Source organism: Triticum aestivum, chromosome 2A (genome assembly GCF_018294505.1).
Source record: "Triticum aestivum cultivar Chinese Spring chromosome 2A, IWGSC CS RefSeq v2.1, whole genome shotgun sequence".
Classification (NCBI taxonomy): Eukaryota; Viridiplantae; Streptophyta; class Magnoliopsida; order Poales; family Poaceae; genus Triticum; species Triticum aestivum.
Genome location: NC_057797.1, coordinates 166,347,996 through 166,364,897, shown reverse-complemented (window position 1 = coordinate 166,364,897; position 16,902 = coordinate 166,347,996). Strand labels below are relative to the sequence as shown.

General features: G+C 45.4%; 1 pseudogene; it reads left to right on the top strand.

Moving 5' to 3' along the window:
* LOC123185070 (transmembrane protein 45A-like) overlaps positions 1 to 5,883 on the top strand; it is a 12,647-nt pseudogene extending 6,764 nt beyond the window's left edge.
* The last annotated feature ends 11,019 nt before the right edge of the window (positions 5,884 to 16,902 follow it).

Genomic DNA, 16,902 nt, shown 5'->3' with positions numbered 1-16,902 from the left:
TATATCAAAAAATTCAGAAAAATAAAACTAATTCAATTCAAAATTCTAAAAATACAAATAATATATCAAAAAATTAAGAAAAATAAAACTAATTCAATTCAAAATGTTAAAAATACAAATAATATATCAAAAAATTCAGAAAAATAAAACTAATTCAATTCAAAATTTTATACGCCTAGGCAGGAGTATGACTAAATCACTCCAAATTTCATGTATCATCAGTGGTATCTCGAATCATTCGAAAATGGACACCAAACACATCACGGGTAATATAATTCACATGATCCATTCAACAAAGTTTGGTACAATAAATTATTACACATCATTTCTTCCCTTGTGTCCCTGCTTGCTTACGGTTGTGCCATATCCATGGAGCATCCTCATCATTTAACTTAATGCTTGGGTCGGTGTTCACTTTGAAGGGCAGAATTTCAGCAAACATATTATAATCTTCTGACATGTGTGTCTTGTCCTCCACTCCCACGATGTTTCTTTTCCCTGAAAGAACAATGTGGCGCTTTGGATCATCGCATGATGTACTGATCGTTTTCTTATCTTTCCGTTTCCTCGGTTTGCTACTCATGTCCTTCACATAGAAAACCTGAGCGACATCTTTCGCTAGGACGAATGGTTCGTCAAGGTAACCAAGATTGTTGAAATCCACCATTGTCATTCCGTATTGCTGGTCCACCTTTACCCCACCTCCTGTTAGCTTGAACCATTTGCACCGGAACAAAGGGACCTTAAAGGAGGGTCCATAGTCAAGTTCCCATATCTCCTCTATGTAACCATAATATGTGACCTTTTGCCCATTCTCGGTTGCTGCATCAAAGCGGACACCACTGTTTTGGTTGGTGCTCTTTTTATCTTGGGCGATCGTGTAAAATGTATTCCCATTTATCTCGTACCCTTGGAAAGTCGTTATAGTCGAAGATGGTGGCTTGGCCAACATGTACAGCTGATCTACAACATCATTGTCATTCATTAAATGTTTTCTCAACCAACTACCGAAAGTCTCCATGTGGGCCTTCCTAATCCAGGATTCAGGCTTCCCCGGGTTGTCCGAGCGTAAAATATTCTTGTGTTTCTCAAAGTACGGAGCCACCAAGCTGGAATTGGTCAGTACAGTGTGGTGTGCTTCAGTCAGAGAATGGCCGTCCATACATGTCGTTGATTTCCTTCCGATCGTGCCTTTTGCACTTAGTCTCCCCTCGTGCCGCGATCGAGGAAGACCAATCGGCTTAAGGTCAGGAACAAAGTCAACACAAAACTCAATTACCTCCTCATTTCCATAGCCCTTGGCGATGCTTCCTTCTGGCCTAGCACGGTTACGAACATATTTCTTTAATACTCCCATGAACCTCTCGAAGGGGAACATATTGTGTAGAAATACAGGACCGAGAATGAAAATCTCTTCGACTAGGTGAACCAAGAGGTGCGTCATAATATTGAAGAAGGATGGCGGGAACACCAACTCGAAACTGACAAGACATTGGATCACATCATTCTGTAACCGTGGTAGATCTTCTGGATTGATTACCTTCTGAGAGATTGCATTGAGGAATGCACATAGCTTCACAATGGCTACTCGAACATTTTCTGGCAGGAGCCCCCTCAAAGCAATCGGAAGCAATTGCGTCATAATCACGTGGCAGTCGTGAGACTTCAGGTTTTGGAACTTTTTCTCCGCCATGTTTATTATTCCCTTTATATTGGACGAGAATCCAGAAGGGACCTTCATACTGCTCAGGCATTCAAAAAAGATGACCTTCTCTTCTTTGGTCAGAGCGTAGCTGGCACGACCTTGAAACCATTCCGGATGCCGGTCATCAGGGTCTTTCAAATGTTGCTGGTCCTGTCGTGCTTCCTTTGTATCATTTGTCTTCCCATACACGCCCAAGAAGCTTAGGAGGTTCACGCAAATATTCTTCGTAACGTGCATCACGTCGATTGCAGAGCGGACTTCTAGGACTTTCCAATATTCTAGCTCCCAGAATATAGATTTCTTCTTCCACATGGCTGCGTGCCCGTCAGCTCCCTTCGGAACTGATTGTCCGCCAGGACCCTTTCCAAAGATGACTTTCAAATCCTTGACCATATCAAATACCTCAGCACCAGTGCGTTCCGCAGGCTTCGGCCGGTGATCTGCCTTGCCGTTGTAATGCTTGCCTTTCTTTCTTACTGGATGAATTTTCGGAAGAAATCGACGATGCCCAAGGTACACGTTCTTCTTACAATTTGGCAAATGTACACTTTCAGTCTCATGTAAGCAGTGCGTGCATGCATTGTATCCCTTATTTGACAGTCCCGAAAGGTTACTAAGAGCAGGCCAATCGTTGATGGTTACGAAAAGCAACACTCGTAGGTTAAATTCCTCTTTTTTGTGCTCATCCCACACACGGACACCAGGTCTGCCCCACAGCTGTAAAAGTTCATCAACTAATGGCCTTAGGTACACATCGATGTCGTTGCCGGGTTGCTTCGGACCTTGGATGAGCACTGGCATCATAATGAACTTCCGCTTCATGCACAACCAAGGAGGAAGGTTGTAGATGCATAGAGTCACGGGCCAGGTGCTATGGCTGGAGCTCTGCTCGCCAAAAGGATTCATGCCATCTGTACTTAGACCAAATCTTATGTTCCTTGCGTCAGCTGCAAAATCTTTGAACTCTCTGTCGATCTTTCTCCATTGCGTTCCATCTGCGGTGTGTCTCAACTCCTCGTCCGACTTACGATCCTCTTTGTGCCATCACAACAACTTGGCATGCTCTTTGTTCCTGAACAGACGTTTCAACCGTGGTATTATAGGAGCATACCACATCACCTTGGCGGGAACCCTCTTCCTGGGTTTCCCGCCCTCAACATCGTCACCAGGGTCATCGCCTCTGATCTTATAACGCAATGCAGTGCATACCGGGCATTCATTCAAATTCTCGTATTCACCGCGGTAGAGGATGCAGTCGTTGATGCATGCATGTATCTTCAGAACCTCTAAACCTAGAGGGCAGACAACCTTCTTTGCTTCGTACGTACTGGCGGGCAACTCGTTATTCTTTGGAAACATATTCTTCAACATTTTCAGCAAGTTTTCAAATGCCGAGTCAGCTACACCTGCCTGTGCCTTCCATTTCAGCAAATCCAGTGTGCAGCCCAGCTTTTTCAGACCATCATCGCATCCAGGGTACAACGACTTTCTGTGATCCTCTAACATGCGATCCAAATTCTCCCTCTCCTTTTCAGTTTCGCAGCGTCTCCGTGCATCAGCAATGGTCCGACCAAGATCATCAATGGTCTCATCACGTGCCTCTTCTTCACCTTCCCCTTCACCTTCCCCTTCACCTTCCCCTTCACCTTCCCCTTCACCTTCAGCATCCTCCATGAAAGTATCACCGAAATGAGCAAGATAGCTTTCATCGATGAAATCATCCCCTTCTTCATCTTCTTCCATTATAACCCCTCTTTCTCCATGCTTGGTCCAACAATTATAGCTTGGCATGAAACCGTGCCGAAGCAGGTGCAGGTGAACTTCTCTTGAGGAAGAGTAACCCTTCTGATTCTTACAGTCAACACATGGACAGATAACAAAACCCTTCTGCTTGTTCGCATTAGCCACTACGAGGAAATCTTTCAAACCCGCAGTGAACTCGCGGGAGAGTCGGTTACCGTACATCCATTGCCGATTCATCTGCATTATTATAATATAAAATATATAATTAACCATCATGCATTTGTTAAAGTAACTAGCTATAAACAATAGAAATTAAACAATGAACAACACACATGCATATTTTATCAATGACACACATGCATGAAAGGTTCAAGTTGCTAACCGCGATCGAGGAGGAACCTCAAGTGTGGCTCCAACACTTCATATCATGTTTGTTTCACGCTGTTGGGCATTTCATCAAACACCTTGTGTGCATAAGAGGAACCAAAAGCAAACCTACACCCCCTTGTGAAGAGAAGTGGCACCAAATGGCTAAGTGAGTGCGCTGAACTGGTATATATAGGGGAGGAGCTTTAGTCGTGGTTGGCCAGGCCAACCGCGACTAAAGGCCTTTGGGCACCTTTAGTCGCGGTTGGCCTGGCCAACCGCGACTAAAGCCCCTCACGTGCACCAGCTGGCCACCGAGCGCCCTGGCCCAAGCCTTTGGTCGCAGTTCGTCTGCCGAACCGCGACTAAAGACTTCATTAGTCGCGGTTCCTACAGTTTCGCGACTAATGGGGCTGGACGGAAGCCTCTTTTTCTACCAGTGGTGGTGCTGGCAACGGCCTTCACTGCAGAGCTGCTGCTCTTCTACTTCCACTCAACCACCCACCAGGGGCTGGAGGGATACTACCACTACCTCCTAGTTCTGCTGATTGGGCTCTGCGTCGCCTCCACCGTCCTCGGTGCGCTCCTCCCGGTGAGCTTCCCTGTCGACCTTGCTAGTGGCGTGCTGATGACCCTGCAGGGCATGTGGTTCTACCAGATGGCGTTCACGCTCTATGGGCCGATGCGCCCCGCGGCAGCGGCAGTGGCGGAGACAAGGGGGGGCTATTGGCTCAAGTCTCCTTCTAAACGTTGTGTTCTCCTGTGATTAGTACGCAGAAAATTATCCGCAGCCGTTCCGTGCCCTAAGCCGCCCGGCCGCCTCTGCTCTCCCAGCCTGCTGCTGCTCTCAATCCTATTCTTATAGCATGGCGCGACGCAACCTTCTTCAGTTGCCAAATCTTCCGGATCCAACCAACGGGAACTAGCCAAGGACACATGGTTTAACACATCACTACATCACACCATCTAGTAATCTCAATTTCCGTCTTGTATCGTTGTTCAAATTATACATCAGCTTTTTGTTGTTTACTTGTTTCGGTTGTGTGATTTGTGATGGTACGATCCTATCTTGTATTATCCTTGAAATAATGGTGATCATGATGCGAATTATCTTATATGAGTTTCTATTTGTGATGCAAATTTTTCCTATGTCGAACAGCTAATTGTGAGACTGCAATTCGACAGATACGAAGATAAAAGCGCCACGAAATGCCTCTATGATTAATTCTTTTTAAGCCGGATTCTTCAAGTTCTCAACCTACTAAATTGTTAATGATGCTGATGCGCAAGTTACAAATCCCAGTCAAATTGACACTCATAATAAGAATATGCCGGACATGGTAAAAGTTGTAGAATAAGAAAACAACATAAGCCCAAGTTATCTGCAAGACCTGATAAACATTGTCAAATTGGAGCTACCACCGGACAAGCAAGATGAAGCTCCAATTTCTATATACACCTGAGGGACCATATCAGCGACAAAGTGCCCCTAAACACTCTAACTATTTATTTATCAGTTAAGCGCCGCCATATGGGAGACGAATTACTTCGATATTGAATGATCTTACATGTTGAAAAAGAGTTAGCAGGTAATTTCTCTTGCAGTGAAATTATTAAACTTTTTCATCTTATTTGGCAATTGTAGAGGCGAATTTAAACTCATACAATCGTATGCATGTTTTTTACTGTGCAACACATCAATATATAGTATGATTATAGTTATTTACTTTTGCTTCAGAAAAAAATGAACTTGACTTGGCCCCTCTATACTAAAATCCTGGCTCCACCCCTGCCCTGCGGGGTGCCACCACGATGCTGGCAGGAACATAGAGTGCCATGGGCAAGCGGCCGGGGAGCGCGCGGAGCAGCTCGCCAACTTCCAGCTCTTCGCGTGCGTCTTCCTTGTGTTCGCCTACACCTAGGCTGCTACGCCGTCGCCGCGGCCAAGTACGGCCACCCAGACCTCAGGACGAAGCACTCCGTCGAGATGGAGCACCGAGAAAATAGCGCCGATAGGGGTGGATTGGTTGGCATATGACACCTTTTTATCAAGATTTGGTTCCAACCAACGTGTGCCATGTGGTTTTATTTTTGTTGACAGAAAGGTAGGGTGCTCCTGCGACTTTATAAAGAAGAATGGATTTTATCCAGTTTATATGGAAAACGAGGCTAAGAGTATCTATAATCGGATTTGGCAAATCCGACCTCTCACGTCTCATATTTCCTTCTCCACATACAACTCTTTCATATTCATCCCCTAAATCCATACAAGAACATGCCGAATATATAGCTACGTACTACATTCTATACTACTCAAATTTCGTCGTTGTCGGAGATGGCCTGAGCCGCCAGCGCCGGAGCCAGGGCTGCCTGCGCCGCCTCCATCTGTTACCGACGGCGACGCCTGGCCTCCGCAGCCGACTCCGAGCGGATGGAGTTCAGGATGGCGTGCTGCTCCGACCACACGCCCATGTCGTCCTCCATCGCCGGTGCCTCCTTCTCCCCCACATCCAGCGGCGGCGCCTCCTCCGCCGGCTCCTACTCCTCCTTCTCTTCCTCATCCGCCGGCTCCTGCTCCTTCTCCTCCTTCTCTTCCTTCTCCGCCGGCTCCTGCTCCTCCTTCCCTTCCTGCTCCGTCGAGACCTCCTCGAAATCCTCCTCTAGTTCCAGAGGTAGCCCCGCTTCCCTACAGATCCGGACCTGCTCAAGGAGGAAGAGACGGTGCTGGATCGTGTAGTAGCGGCGGCGTGGGGGCATGGATAACGGGCTCGAGTGGCGGTGAAGGGAGGGAAGAGGCGGATATGCTAGGGCTGGGGGCGCCGACCGGATTAAATAGCCAGCTACGGCCTCGGGCGGTGAGCCGGAGCGGCGCCACGCGGCGTTCACACCGCGGCGACGGTCTAGGTACCCGTCGGACCGTTGGGTTTCCCAACGAGTCCGTGTGGGGCCACGCCGTCAGGCCGACATGGCGGGCGTGCCCGGGCGCCCCCATATCTGCCCCATATTTGGGCTAGATATGGGGGGTGCCGGACAACCCGGGCGTTTGAGGGCCGTTTGAGAGGCCCGTCTGGGTCAAAAAATCGTGACCGCGCACTGACCGGTCGGCCCGCCCGGGCGTATGAGGCGGGTTTGAGAGGTCCGGTTGTAGACGCTCTAAAAACCACACAATTGCTTAATTGATTAATGGGCAATCAGGCAAAACCCCGACCAAGCCACAATCGGCCAACGCAATTCCACCGCCTACTCATCCGCTACCCGGAGAGAAATGAGCGAGCTCTTCGAATACGCCTTCAACAAGGGAAAACGATGCACGCAAGCGCCGTCATCACCGGCATCGACCCCCTCGATCAGTAAAGCTTTCTCCCAGGAACCACCCAAGACTCGCCATCGAACCCTGAGAAAGTGTCTCACCACACCAACAATCACCATGACAACCCAACAACCATAGCCTGGTAGAGAGGAGGAACCCCTCGGTGACGACTCCAAAGGACAAACGCGCCATCGTGCCATCGTTGCGGGTAACAGATCCCCATCGGAAGCTGATACATCTCCAACGTATCTATAATTTTTTATTGTTCCATGATATTATATTATCTGTTTTGGATGTTTTATATGCATTAATATGCTATTTTATATTATTTTTGGGACTAACCTATTAACCTAAAGCCCAGTGCCAGTTCCTGTTTTTTCCCTGTTTTTGAGTTTCGCAGAAAAGAAATACCAAACGGAATAAAACCTTCGCGATGATTTTTCTTGAACCAGAAGACAACCATGAGACTTGGAGATGAAGTAGGAGGAGCCACGAGGCGGCCACAAGGACGTAGGGCGCACCCCCACCCTTGTGGGCCCCTCGTGCACTCCCTGTCCTAATTCTTGCGCCTATATATTCCCATATATCCCCAAACCAACAGAGGCATCCACGAAAACACTTTTCCATCGCCGCAACTTTCTGTACCTGTGAGATCCCATCGAGGGACCTTTTCCGGCACCCTGCCGGAGGGGGATTCGATCACGGAGGGCTTCTAGATGAACCCTATTGCCCTTCTGATGAAGCGTGAGTAGTTTACCACAGACCTATGGGTCTATAGCTAGTAGCTAGATGGCTTATTCTCTCTCTCTTTGATTCTCAATACCATGTTCTCCTCGACGTTCTTGGAGACCTATTCGATGTAATACTCTTTTGCAGTGTGTTTGCCGAGATCCGATGAATTGTGGATTTATGATCAGCTTATCTATGAATATTATTTGAATCTCCTTTGAATTCTTTTATGCGTGATTTGATATCTTTGTAATTCTCTTCGAACTATAGGTTTGGTTTGGCCAACTAGATTGGTTTTTCTTGCAATGGGAGAAGTGCTTAGCTTTGGGTTCAATCTTGCGGTGTCCTTTCCCGGTAACAGTAGGGGCAGCAAGGCATGTATTGTATTGTTGCCATCGAGGATAAAAAGATGGGGTTTTCATCACATTGCTTGAGTTAATTCCTCTACATCATGTCATCTTGCTTAATGCGTTACTCCATTCTTTATGAACTTAATACTATAAATGCATGTTGGATAGTGGTTGATGTGTGGAGTAATAGTAGTAGATGCAGAATCATTTCGGTCTACTTGACATGGATGTGCTGCCTATATTCATGATCATTGCCTTAGATATCGTCATAACTTTATGCTTTTCTATCAATTGCTTGGCAGTAATTTGTTCACCCATCGTATTATTTTCTATCTTGAGAGAAGCCTCTAGTGAAACCTATGGCCCCCGGGTCTATATTTTGCAATTTTTTACTTTCCAATCTATAAACCAAAAATACCAAAAATATTTACTTTACCGTTTATCTATCTCTATCAGATCTTACTTTTGCAAGTAACCGTGAAGGGATTGACAACCCCTTTATCGTGTTGGGTGCAAGTTGTTTGATTGTTTGTGCAGGTATTCAGTGACTTATGCGTTGTCTCCTACTGGATTGATACCTTGGTTCTCAAACTGAGGGAAATACTTATCTCTACTTTGCTGCATCACCCTTTCCTCTTCAAGGGAAAAACCAATGCAAGCTCAAGAAGTAGCAGGAAGAATTTCTGGCGCCGTTGCCGGGAAGATCTACGCCAAGAGCCATACCAAGTACCCATCATAAACTCTCATCTCTTGCATTACATTATTCATCATTCGCCTCTCGTTTTCCTCTCCCCCACTTCTAAAATGATTTTTGAAAAGATTTGCCTTTTCTTCGCCCCTCTTCTGTTTGTCTTCTTTGTTTGCCTTTTGGTTGTCTGTTTGCTAGATTTGTTTGCTGCCACCATGTTTGAAATTGGGGAGGTTATCGCTGAAAAAGATAATACTAACGATGAGGAGAACTTTGATGCTTTTGTCAATACTAATCCTAATGAAGAAACTACTATTCTACACACTAAAAAGCTTCGCATAGGTAGCGACAATATTATTGGAAAAGGGGTTATTCAATATTTCTTCACTTGTGCTAGTGCGCTCCCCACTTTGGGTGGGTCTATTCTCCATAAAACTAGTAGTCTCGCGGATGCTATATCTTTGCCTGTAGTTGAACTTGAAACACAATTTGTTCATATGCATCCATCCATTCAAAGGATTTTTCTAGAGTTTTCGAATATTGACCCTTCTGTTGTTAAGCGTGCCGCCACTATATTCCTAGCACATGAGTTTGGATTTATTATGAAAGAAGCTAGTGAAATTTTCGCGTGTTATAAAGTAGATGGTGGTCATCCTCCCATAGAGGGAATTCTTTTTAATCAAGAGAACATAATGCGTTTACGATCTCTAGATCATGTTGCTTATGATGAAAATTTAAGAAAGAGAGTATGTACCAATGTTTTAGTTGATAAGATTTCTGAGCTTAATGATAATTTTGCTATACAAAACAACGGATTGGATTTCTCTCTTGGACACAATCTCGTGACTTTTTTCCAAAAGAATGCTTATAATGATGAGTTGGTCATACAATACGAAAGGCCGAAGGAGGAACCAATTCCTCCCGAGATCGATCTTGGGGATTCTTATCCTATTAAATTTAGCCCTTTTGATTACTTTTGCTTGCCACAAAGAAAACTTTCTACTGAACGAAGGGAGTATTTGATGAGTTTTCGCGATTTGCCTTATCATTATTACGACAATACCTAGATCTATTCGTGTTTTATGCCTAACTAAGGGCGTTAAACAATTGCGCTTGTTGGGAGGCAACCCAATTTTATTTTTATTTTTACTTTTTAGGTTCTGTTTTGCAATAAATAATTTATCTAGCCTCTGGTTAGATGTGGTTTTGTGTTTTAATTAGTGTTTGTGCCAAGTAAGACCTTTGGGTAGCTTATGGTGATAGTCGATTTGATCTTGCTGAAAAACAAAAACTTTTGCGCTCAGGGAAACAATTCTAATTTTTAACAGAAGTGTGATAGAATAGTGTATCTTTTTGCAGAAGATTAATAAACAAATTTCTTAGGCCGTCCTAATTTTTCAGAATTTTTGGAGTTACATAAGTATTCGAAATATCCAGATTGCTACCAATTGTTCTGTTTTTGACAGATTATATTTTCTATGTGTTGTTTGCTTATTTTGATGAATATATGGGTAGTATCGGGGGGTATGAACCATGGAAAAGTTGGAATACAATAGATATTACACTAATATAAATAAAGAATGATTTCACAATAGTACCAAAAAGTGGTGATTTATTTTCTTATACTAACGGAGCTTATGAGATTTTCTGTTGAGTTTTGTGATGTGAAGTTTTCAAGTTTTGGGTAAGGATTTGATGGACTGTGGAATAAGGAGTGGCAAGAGCCTAAGCTTGGGGTTGACCAAGGCACCTGTCGTGGGTTTGTCATGGCAGATGTCCTTGTGAAAGGACTTAGTCATGGAGCCATCGCAATGGGTTAGCTTAAAGGGGTTAAACCGGACAAGGGGACACGGGGAGTTTATACTAGTTCGGCCCCTTCTATGAAGGTAAAAGCCTACGTCTAGTTGTGATTGGTATTGCTAGGGTTTCGAAGGCCAGGGAGCGAATCCGCTTTGTCTGGCTCTCGAGTTGTTGTCTGTCCCTGAACCGCCGCTGGGTCGTCCCTTTATATACACAGGTTGACGCCCGCCGGTTTACAGAGTCCCGAAGCTGGATCATAAACGTGTCCGGTTCGGTCTCCACACTTCCTATCTTACAAAGCAAGTCACACAATTAAGTCGGTTTACATCTACAGGCCTTAACTCGCCTCTGGGCCTTGGGCCTTCGCAAAGCGTCATCATTCTTACGTCTTCATGGACTTCTAATCTTCATGAAGATAATCCGGCTATTCCTGGCCGGTTTACGTCCAGTAGTAATATCCCTAACATTAGGCCCAGATTGGTTTGAACTAGTTCATGCCAATCTTCATCACTTAGAAAAATTCCTCCTTTGCATTTTCACTTTGATCTTGTAAACCGCCGTGACGTCATGTTCCAGGACCATAACAAACCGCCCTGACGTCATCTATTCGTTGAAGCTGAGGATTACCTTTGTTAATGCATATCCAGTCATCGAGGCGACACCATTATTAATTATCCATTTTTGAGCTCCTCGATTCCCGCACTTGCCGTTTTATGGCTTCGCCTTATAAATAGGGGCAGATGACCCCTTTCTTTTCTTTCCGTTACCCCTTCATCCCTTCTTCTTCCTCGCGACGTCCCCACAACTGAGCGCCGCCGCCATCGTCAAGCCTCGCCTCTGCATCACCGTTGGCCGCTGCATCAACCTGTTCGTACCAGAGCTCCGTAGCACACCTCCGCTGCTTCCGCGGCCGCAATAAGTCCTTTCCTCCTTCCTTTCTAGATCCATTAGGGTTTCCTTGTTCTTCGCAGTTCTTTGAAGTTCATCGGGGCTTCGGTGTTGTTCTTCCCTGTTCCTCCTTAGTCTATAGATGGACACTTCACACTTGACGTATCCCATGCCATGGCTAACCTTCTGTTACCACCACAAACCCTTATGCGCAAAAAACTGATCTAGTCCTTTATGAACTGTTTCGGGACCAACCTTTTTTCCTTTTAGGTCTAAATCCTTTTCTTTTCCTGACTTGTGGTAGATCCGAAATGCCCCTGTGATCCTGTGAAACCTGTTTTTGCCTTACTTAACCCTCTTCGCCTTAGATCTGTATTCTCTTTACCATCTAGGCGGTTTAGCTTTGTAAAAACAATCTATCTCATACCATTAGTCCCCTAGTAAACCGGCAAACCTTCTGCACGTTCATGGCAATAGTCCGGTTTAACAACACATGTATGCCCTTTATACAACCTTGTCATTTACTATTTATATTAGTCCTCGATTTACGCAATTTCCCATACCGGTATATGTTTATTCCATTACATCTTGCGCTCCTCCATGAATGACTCGTAAATCGGCATTTCCTTTTCAGCTTTTCGTTTCACAATGGCCAAACAGTTTGCCGCTTGCAATTGGGCTCCCTCCCGGATCACCGAAGATCAATTGAACGAAATGGTTAGTATCGGCACCTTGCCAAAGAAGACAGAGATCCGATGGTGAGTTCCAGGAACAGAGAATCCTCCTCCCCCGAGGCAGGGTGAGGTAGTGATCTTTGTCGACCACATAGGCCGTGGCTTCAAACCGCCAGGGTCAAAGTTTTTCCGGGATGTTCTTGCCAGTTTCCAACTCCATCCTCAAGATATTGGACCCAACTCGGTGTCCAATATATGCAACTTCCAAGTTTTCTGTGAAGCGTACTTGCAAGAAGAGCCCACTGCTGAGCTGTCCGGGACTTTTTTCATCTGAACCGACGTACAGAGTTTGTAAATGGCCCCAATACTGAACTTGGTGGTGTCTCAATTCAAAAGCGGAAGGAAGTTGAATTCCCTCATGCCAAACTGGACAAGCATCCTAAGGAATGGAACTAGACTTGGTTTTACTGCAGAGATACTTCTCCTGAAGATGAGAATCCCCTTCCAGGCTATCGTGATCACTGGCTTTCCAACACCCATCCAATGCCGCAGCGCTTAAGTTCTGCAGAACGGGCCAAATATGTCCCTCAAATCGCCAAGCTCCGGGCCTTTATGGCCAACGGTTTAACATGTGTTGATTTCGTGCACTGTTGGATATCTTGGAGCGTCTTGCCGCTAAGCCGCCGCCCCGGTTTAATGTGTGAGTACACCGGTGATGTTAAAGACCCTCAACGCCATATCAACATTCATGTGACCGATGAAGAGGTCACTGAAGGCGTAAAGAAAATTTTGAATGAATCGGAATCAGTCTATCGTCAAACCGGCTTGAACCCCTTCCATACTCAGAACAAACCGCCTGCTGTAAGCACTATACTTCATTTTCATCTTTGATATCTTTAACTTGTTCAACTTGTAATCCTTCTTCTGTTTATGTATGAATAGGGTGATGATCCCTTCTGGAAACGGAAATCCATAGATAAAGCGGTAAAGCAAACCGGGGATAAAGCGGTCAAACCATCCCATCCCAAAACCATAGCCGTCAAGCGGACCTCAAAGTGGAAAACGGCTGACCGGATCAACATGGAACTTGATGAAGATGCTGATGATCCGGAAGTTGAGGTAGAACTTGACTCACTTGGCTCCCTTTTCATGCACCTCATTAACAATGATCTTTATCAGGAGGACGTAGAAGGCAGCCAAGCTGATGATGTAGAGGTAATTACATTTTCCTCCGGTTCAGACTCTATGCCAACACAAAAAACCGTCAAGCAGTCAGGAAAGTAAGCTTTTCTCATCCTCTTGCTTACTTGGATCCAACATTTATTTTGAAGATGCAGCAACATGAAGCTCACTGGACAACCCAGCATAGTGGCCAATAGGTCACTTCGGCCAGTTTACCTGATACCCCGGTTCGGAAGCGTCGGTGTGAGGTCTCTTCCACTTCTGACAATTCTTATCCCAAGGCAGGTTATTTCAGACAACCTCTTAATCCGCCCGATTCAAATTATCAGGTGAAACCTCCCTCATCCTCTGGCGAGTCGACAGCAACCCAACTCCCTCCTCTAAAAACTATGGCTGGGTAAGTTTTCAAACCCTTTCTTCCAATGCGTTACAAATCTTGAATAAGATGCTAACCATCTTTTGATTTATTTGCAGAGCCAAAGCCAGACCCAGCAAGAAAGCTCGGGTCAACAATCCGTCAGAAGACCAGGCAGTTTTTGAAGAAGAGCAAAGAGGTGAACTGGACCAAACTCGTGAATCGGAGGGTCCTCATCCTGAAGCCGCCTCTGATGAACCGCCCCTTCAAGATCAGAATACTGATGAACCACTAGAAGCTGATCCTGCCGTGCCTGACACTGAACCGACAGCTCCAAACCGGGCTAGTCCGATGAGAGATACTGAAACTCCGTCATCACTCGCAAAAACCACTGAAGGCCAAGGAGATGATGTTATCATTACTGGCATGGGCCACAGCTCTCCTGGCCATCCTGTCATCTTGGCCCAACATAGTGCCAAAGAAGAGAGTGCTGCTAGGGAAAAGGGAAAATGGAGTGCTGACTTATCAAGTTATGCCCATCTCAACGCTGAAGAGCTTCACTTCGGTTTCTTAAACCGCCTGCACTCAAACCGTGACTATGAAGTCGGTTTGGTGAATTTGATGAAGGAACGCTATGAGGTATTTTCATATCCCTTTACTTCTTGATTCCAAAGTTGAAATGCTAGCCCAAGTAGCCCCCAAGGGCCATTTTATGATGTTAATCGTAAACTGGGTCTTTGTAACACTTTAAGTCTCTCCCACTGACCCTCAAAATGTTAGGTCCTTGGTGAAAACCAAGGCCGATACTTTACCAATGTAATGATATAGCTTTCCTCAGCGTAGCCCCCAAAGGCCGGTTTAGCTTTGCAAGGTAATCCGGGTTTTAATCCATGCGTCCATTTTGAACAGATGTACATTAGCCCCCAAGTGTCAGGGATAATGCTTGCATTGTTCTGGAGACTTTGTAAAAGATGTAGTGAATCAGAGCAAATAGGCATTAGCCCCCAAGTACAAAGTGCATAACTTGTTATACACTTTGTACTTAGAAAATATATATCCTGTTGTTTGACATTTCTTCACTGTTGTAGGCCGAACTAAGCAATAGAGATGCCCAGACCGCTGATTTGCAAGAGAACGTGAAGTCCCAACAAGCAGAAGCTGCGAAACCCAAAGAGGAGCTGACCAAAGCCCTGGCAGCGATGGAAAAGCTGAAAGAGTCTTTTAACAAAGATCATGCTGACTGGGAAACCGAGAAAACCGGTTTAACCAAAAGAGTTGAGGATGCCGAAGCAGCCCTGAAACCAGTTGTAGATGAACTAGCTGGTTTGAAACGGCAAATCAACGCCATGACTTCCGCTATCTTTGGTAAGTATCTCCTTGTGCAGTCTGTCCAATTCATGGAACCTTATCATTGACCAGAACGCTGATTTTAAACCGTAACAGGCACTCGTATTGCTCATCTGGGCACAGATATGTGGATGAAGCTTAAAGCGGCGTATACCTTGATTGAACAGTTGTACTCTGGGTCCCAGCGGGCTATTTGCACTGCGGCTTACAATAAACCGGCACCATCACTGATAAAGGAAACTCTTGAGAAGCTGGCCATGTTACCAGCCCGGATTACCGAACTGAAGAAGGCAGCTGCAAGAGCAGGCGCATTAACCGCACTAATCCGAGCCAAGGCATGGATTCCAGATCTTGAAGCGGAGGACATCAAGGATATCCAAGTGTAAAGGAGGACGGTTCAAACTTTGACAATGATGACCTCCGAAGGCTGACCAAAGAAACGCAGCCAATAGCCAGCAAACTGGCAGAGGACACAGACTTGTCTCATTTCCAACTGGCTTATGACGCTGAAGGGAAGAGATAGCCTGCCGAAATCCATGAAGTCGAAGAACTTGTGCCTCCAATCCGTAAGCATACCTTTGCTCCTGATATTAACCCCTCCAACCTTATCCATGAAGAGGCCGTGTTTCAAGCTTTAACTGGAGTCGATTGGTCGACGGTTGATTTCCAGCGTCTGGGGAGGGATGAAGAAGAAGTGATCGCACCAACTGACCCTCAACCGTCAAACCGTCCAGATGAAGCGTCTTAAACCGGCAGCCGGTTTACCAGATATTGTATGCCAATGCCAAAAAACAATTATGCACTTGTAGCCGCTTTGAAGCTTCTTGTAATAGGATAGCAAAAACTCCTTTATCTGTCATGCCATCGAGCATGTTTTGTGACACTTCGTGAAAATTTGTTCCACTTTTTTGGATCTATTTATGCATAACCCATGATGAGTTGTGTTCCTGGATACAAGAACTTGAAAGTATCCTCGTTGGTTGACCAACTGCTTGTATGGTAAAGGTGTCAACACTAATCAGGAGTGTTGATAACTCCGTCCTTATTTTGCCGGATTATGATAATAAACCGTACCGGGATATAATAACCACCGGGTTTTCTTTATAGCACTGGCGATTTAGTCAAACCAGACCGGGGTAAGGAACGTCGGCTTGTAACTGATCATGTACTGACAACGTGTAGTTGAAAGTCAAGTCAGGCCAAGGACACCGGTTTATCAAAACATATTATGAACCTCAATAAAGGCAGAACACTTAGCAAATAGGACTCAAAAAAAGAAATGTGCGAGGCTTTTTATGAGCTGCCAGGCTCCAAATCGAGGCTTTTCATGGGCTGCCAGGCCTCTGAGTTAAACCGTTTAACAAAGCCTTTTAAGAAGGGCCTCCAATTAACCAATCGTCGTTTTAACTTTGACAAGTTCAGGGTCTGTAGAAGATTGACTTGTCAAACATTCGGCGGGTCATACCAGGATTACCTGGACAGGAGTGGCTTACTTGATGAAGGCAGGTTAACCCGGGGTTTTAGGTGAATACACCAGGCTTCCAAGCCGTGGCTTGATAGCCAATTACAAGGGTCCTTTCAAACTCTTTGTTGCTTTGCACAAAGAGCCCCCAAGTAACTTTGTGAGCTGTGCTCAGTGGGTGCCCATGTTTGAGTTTGTACTTTGTGCAACACTCTCTTTAGCCCCACATAATTTCCTTTGTGGCTTAACGCCTATCAAGAGGTGTAGCTATGGTGTGATAACAACCAAGCCCCCTAGTGAAAT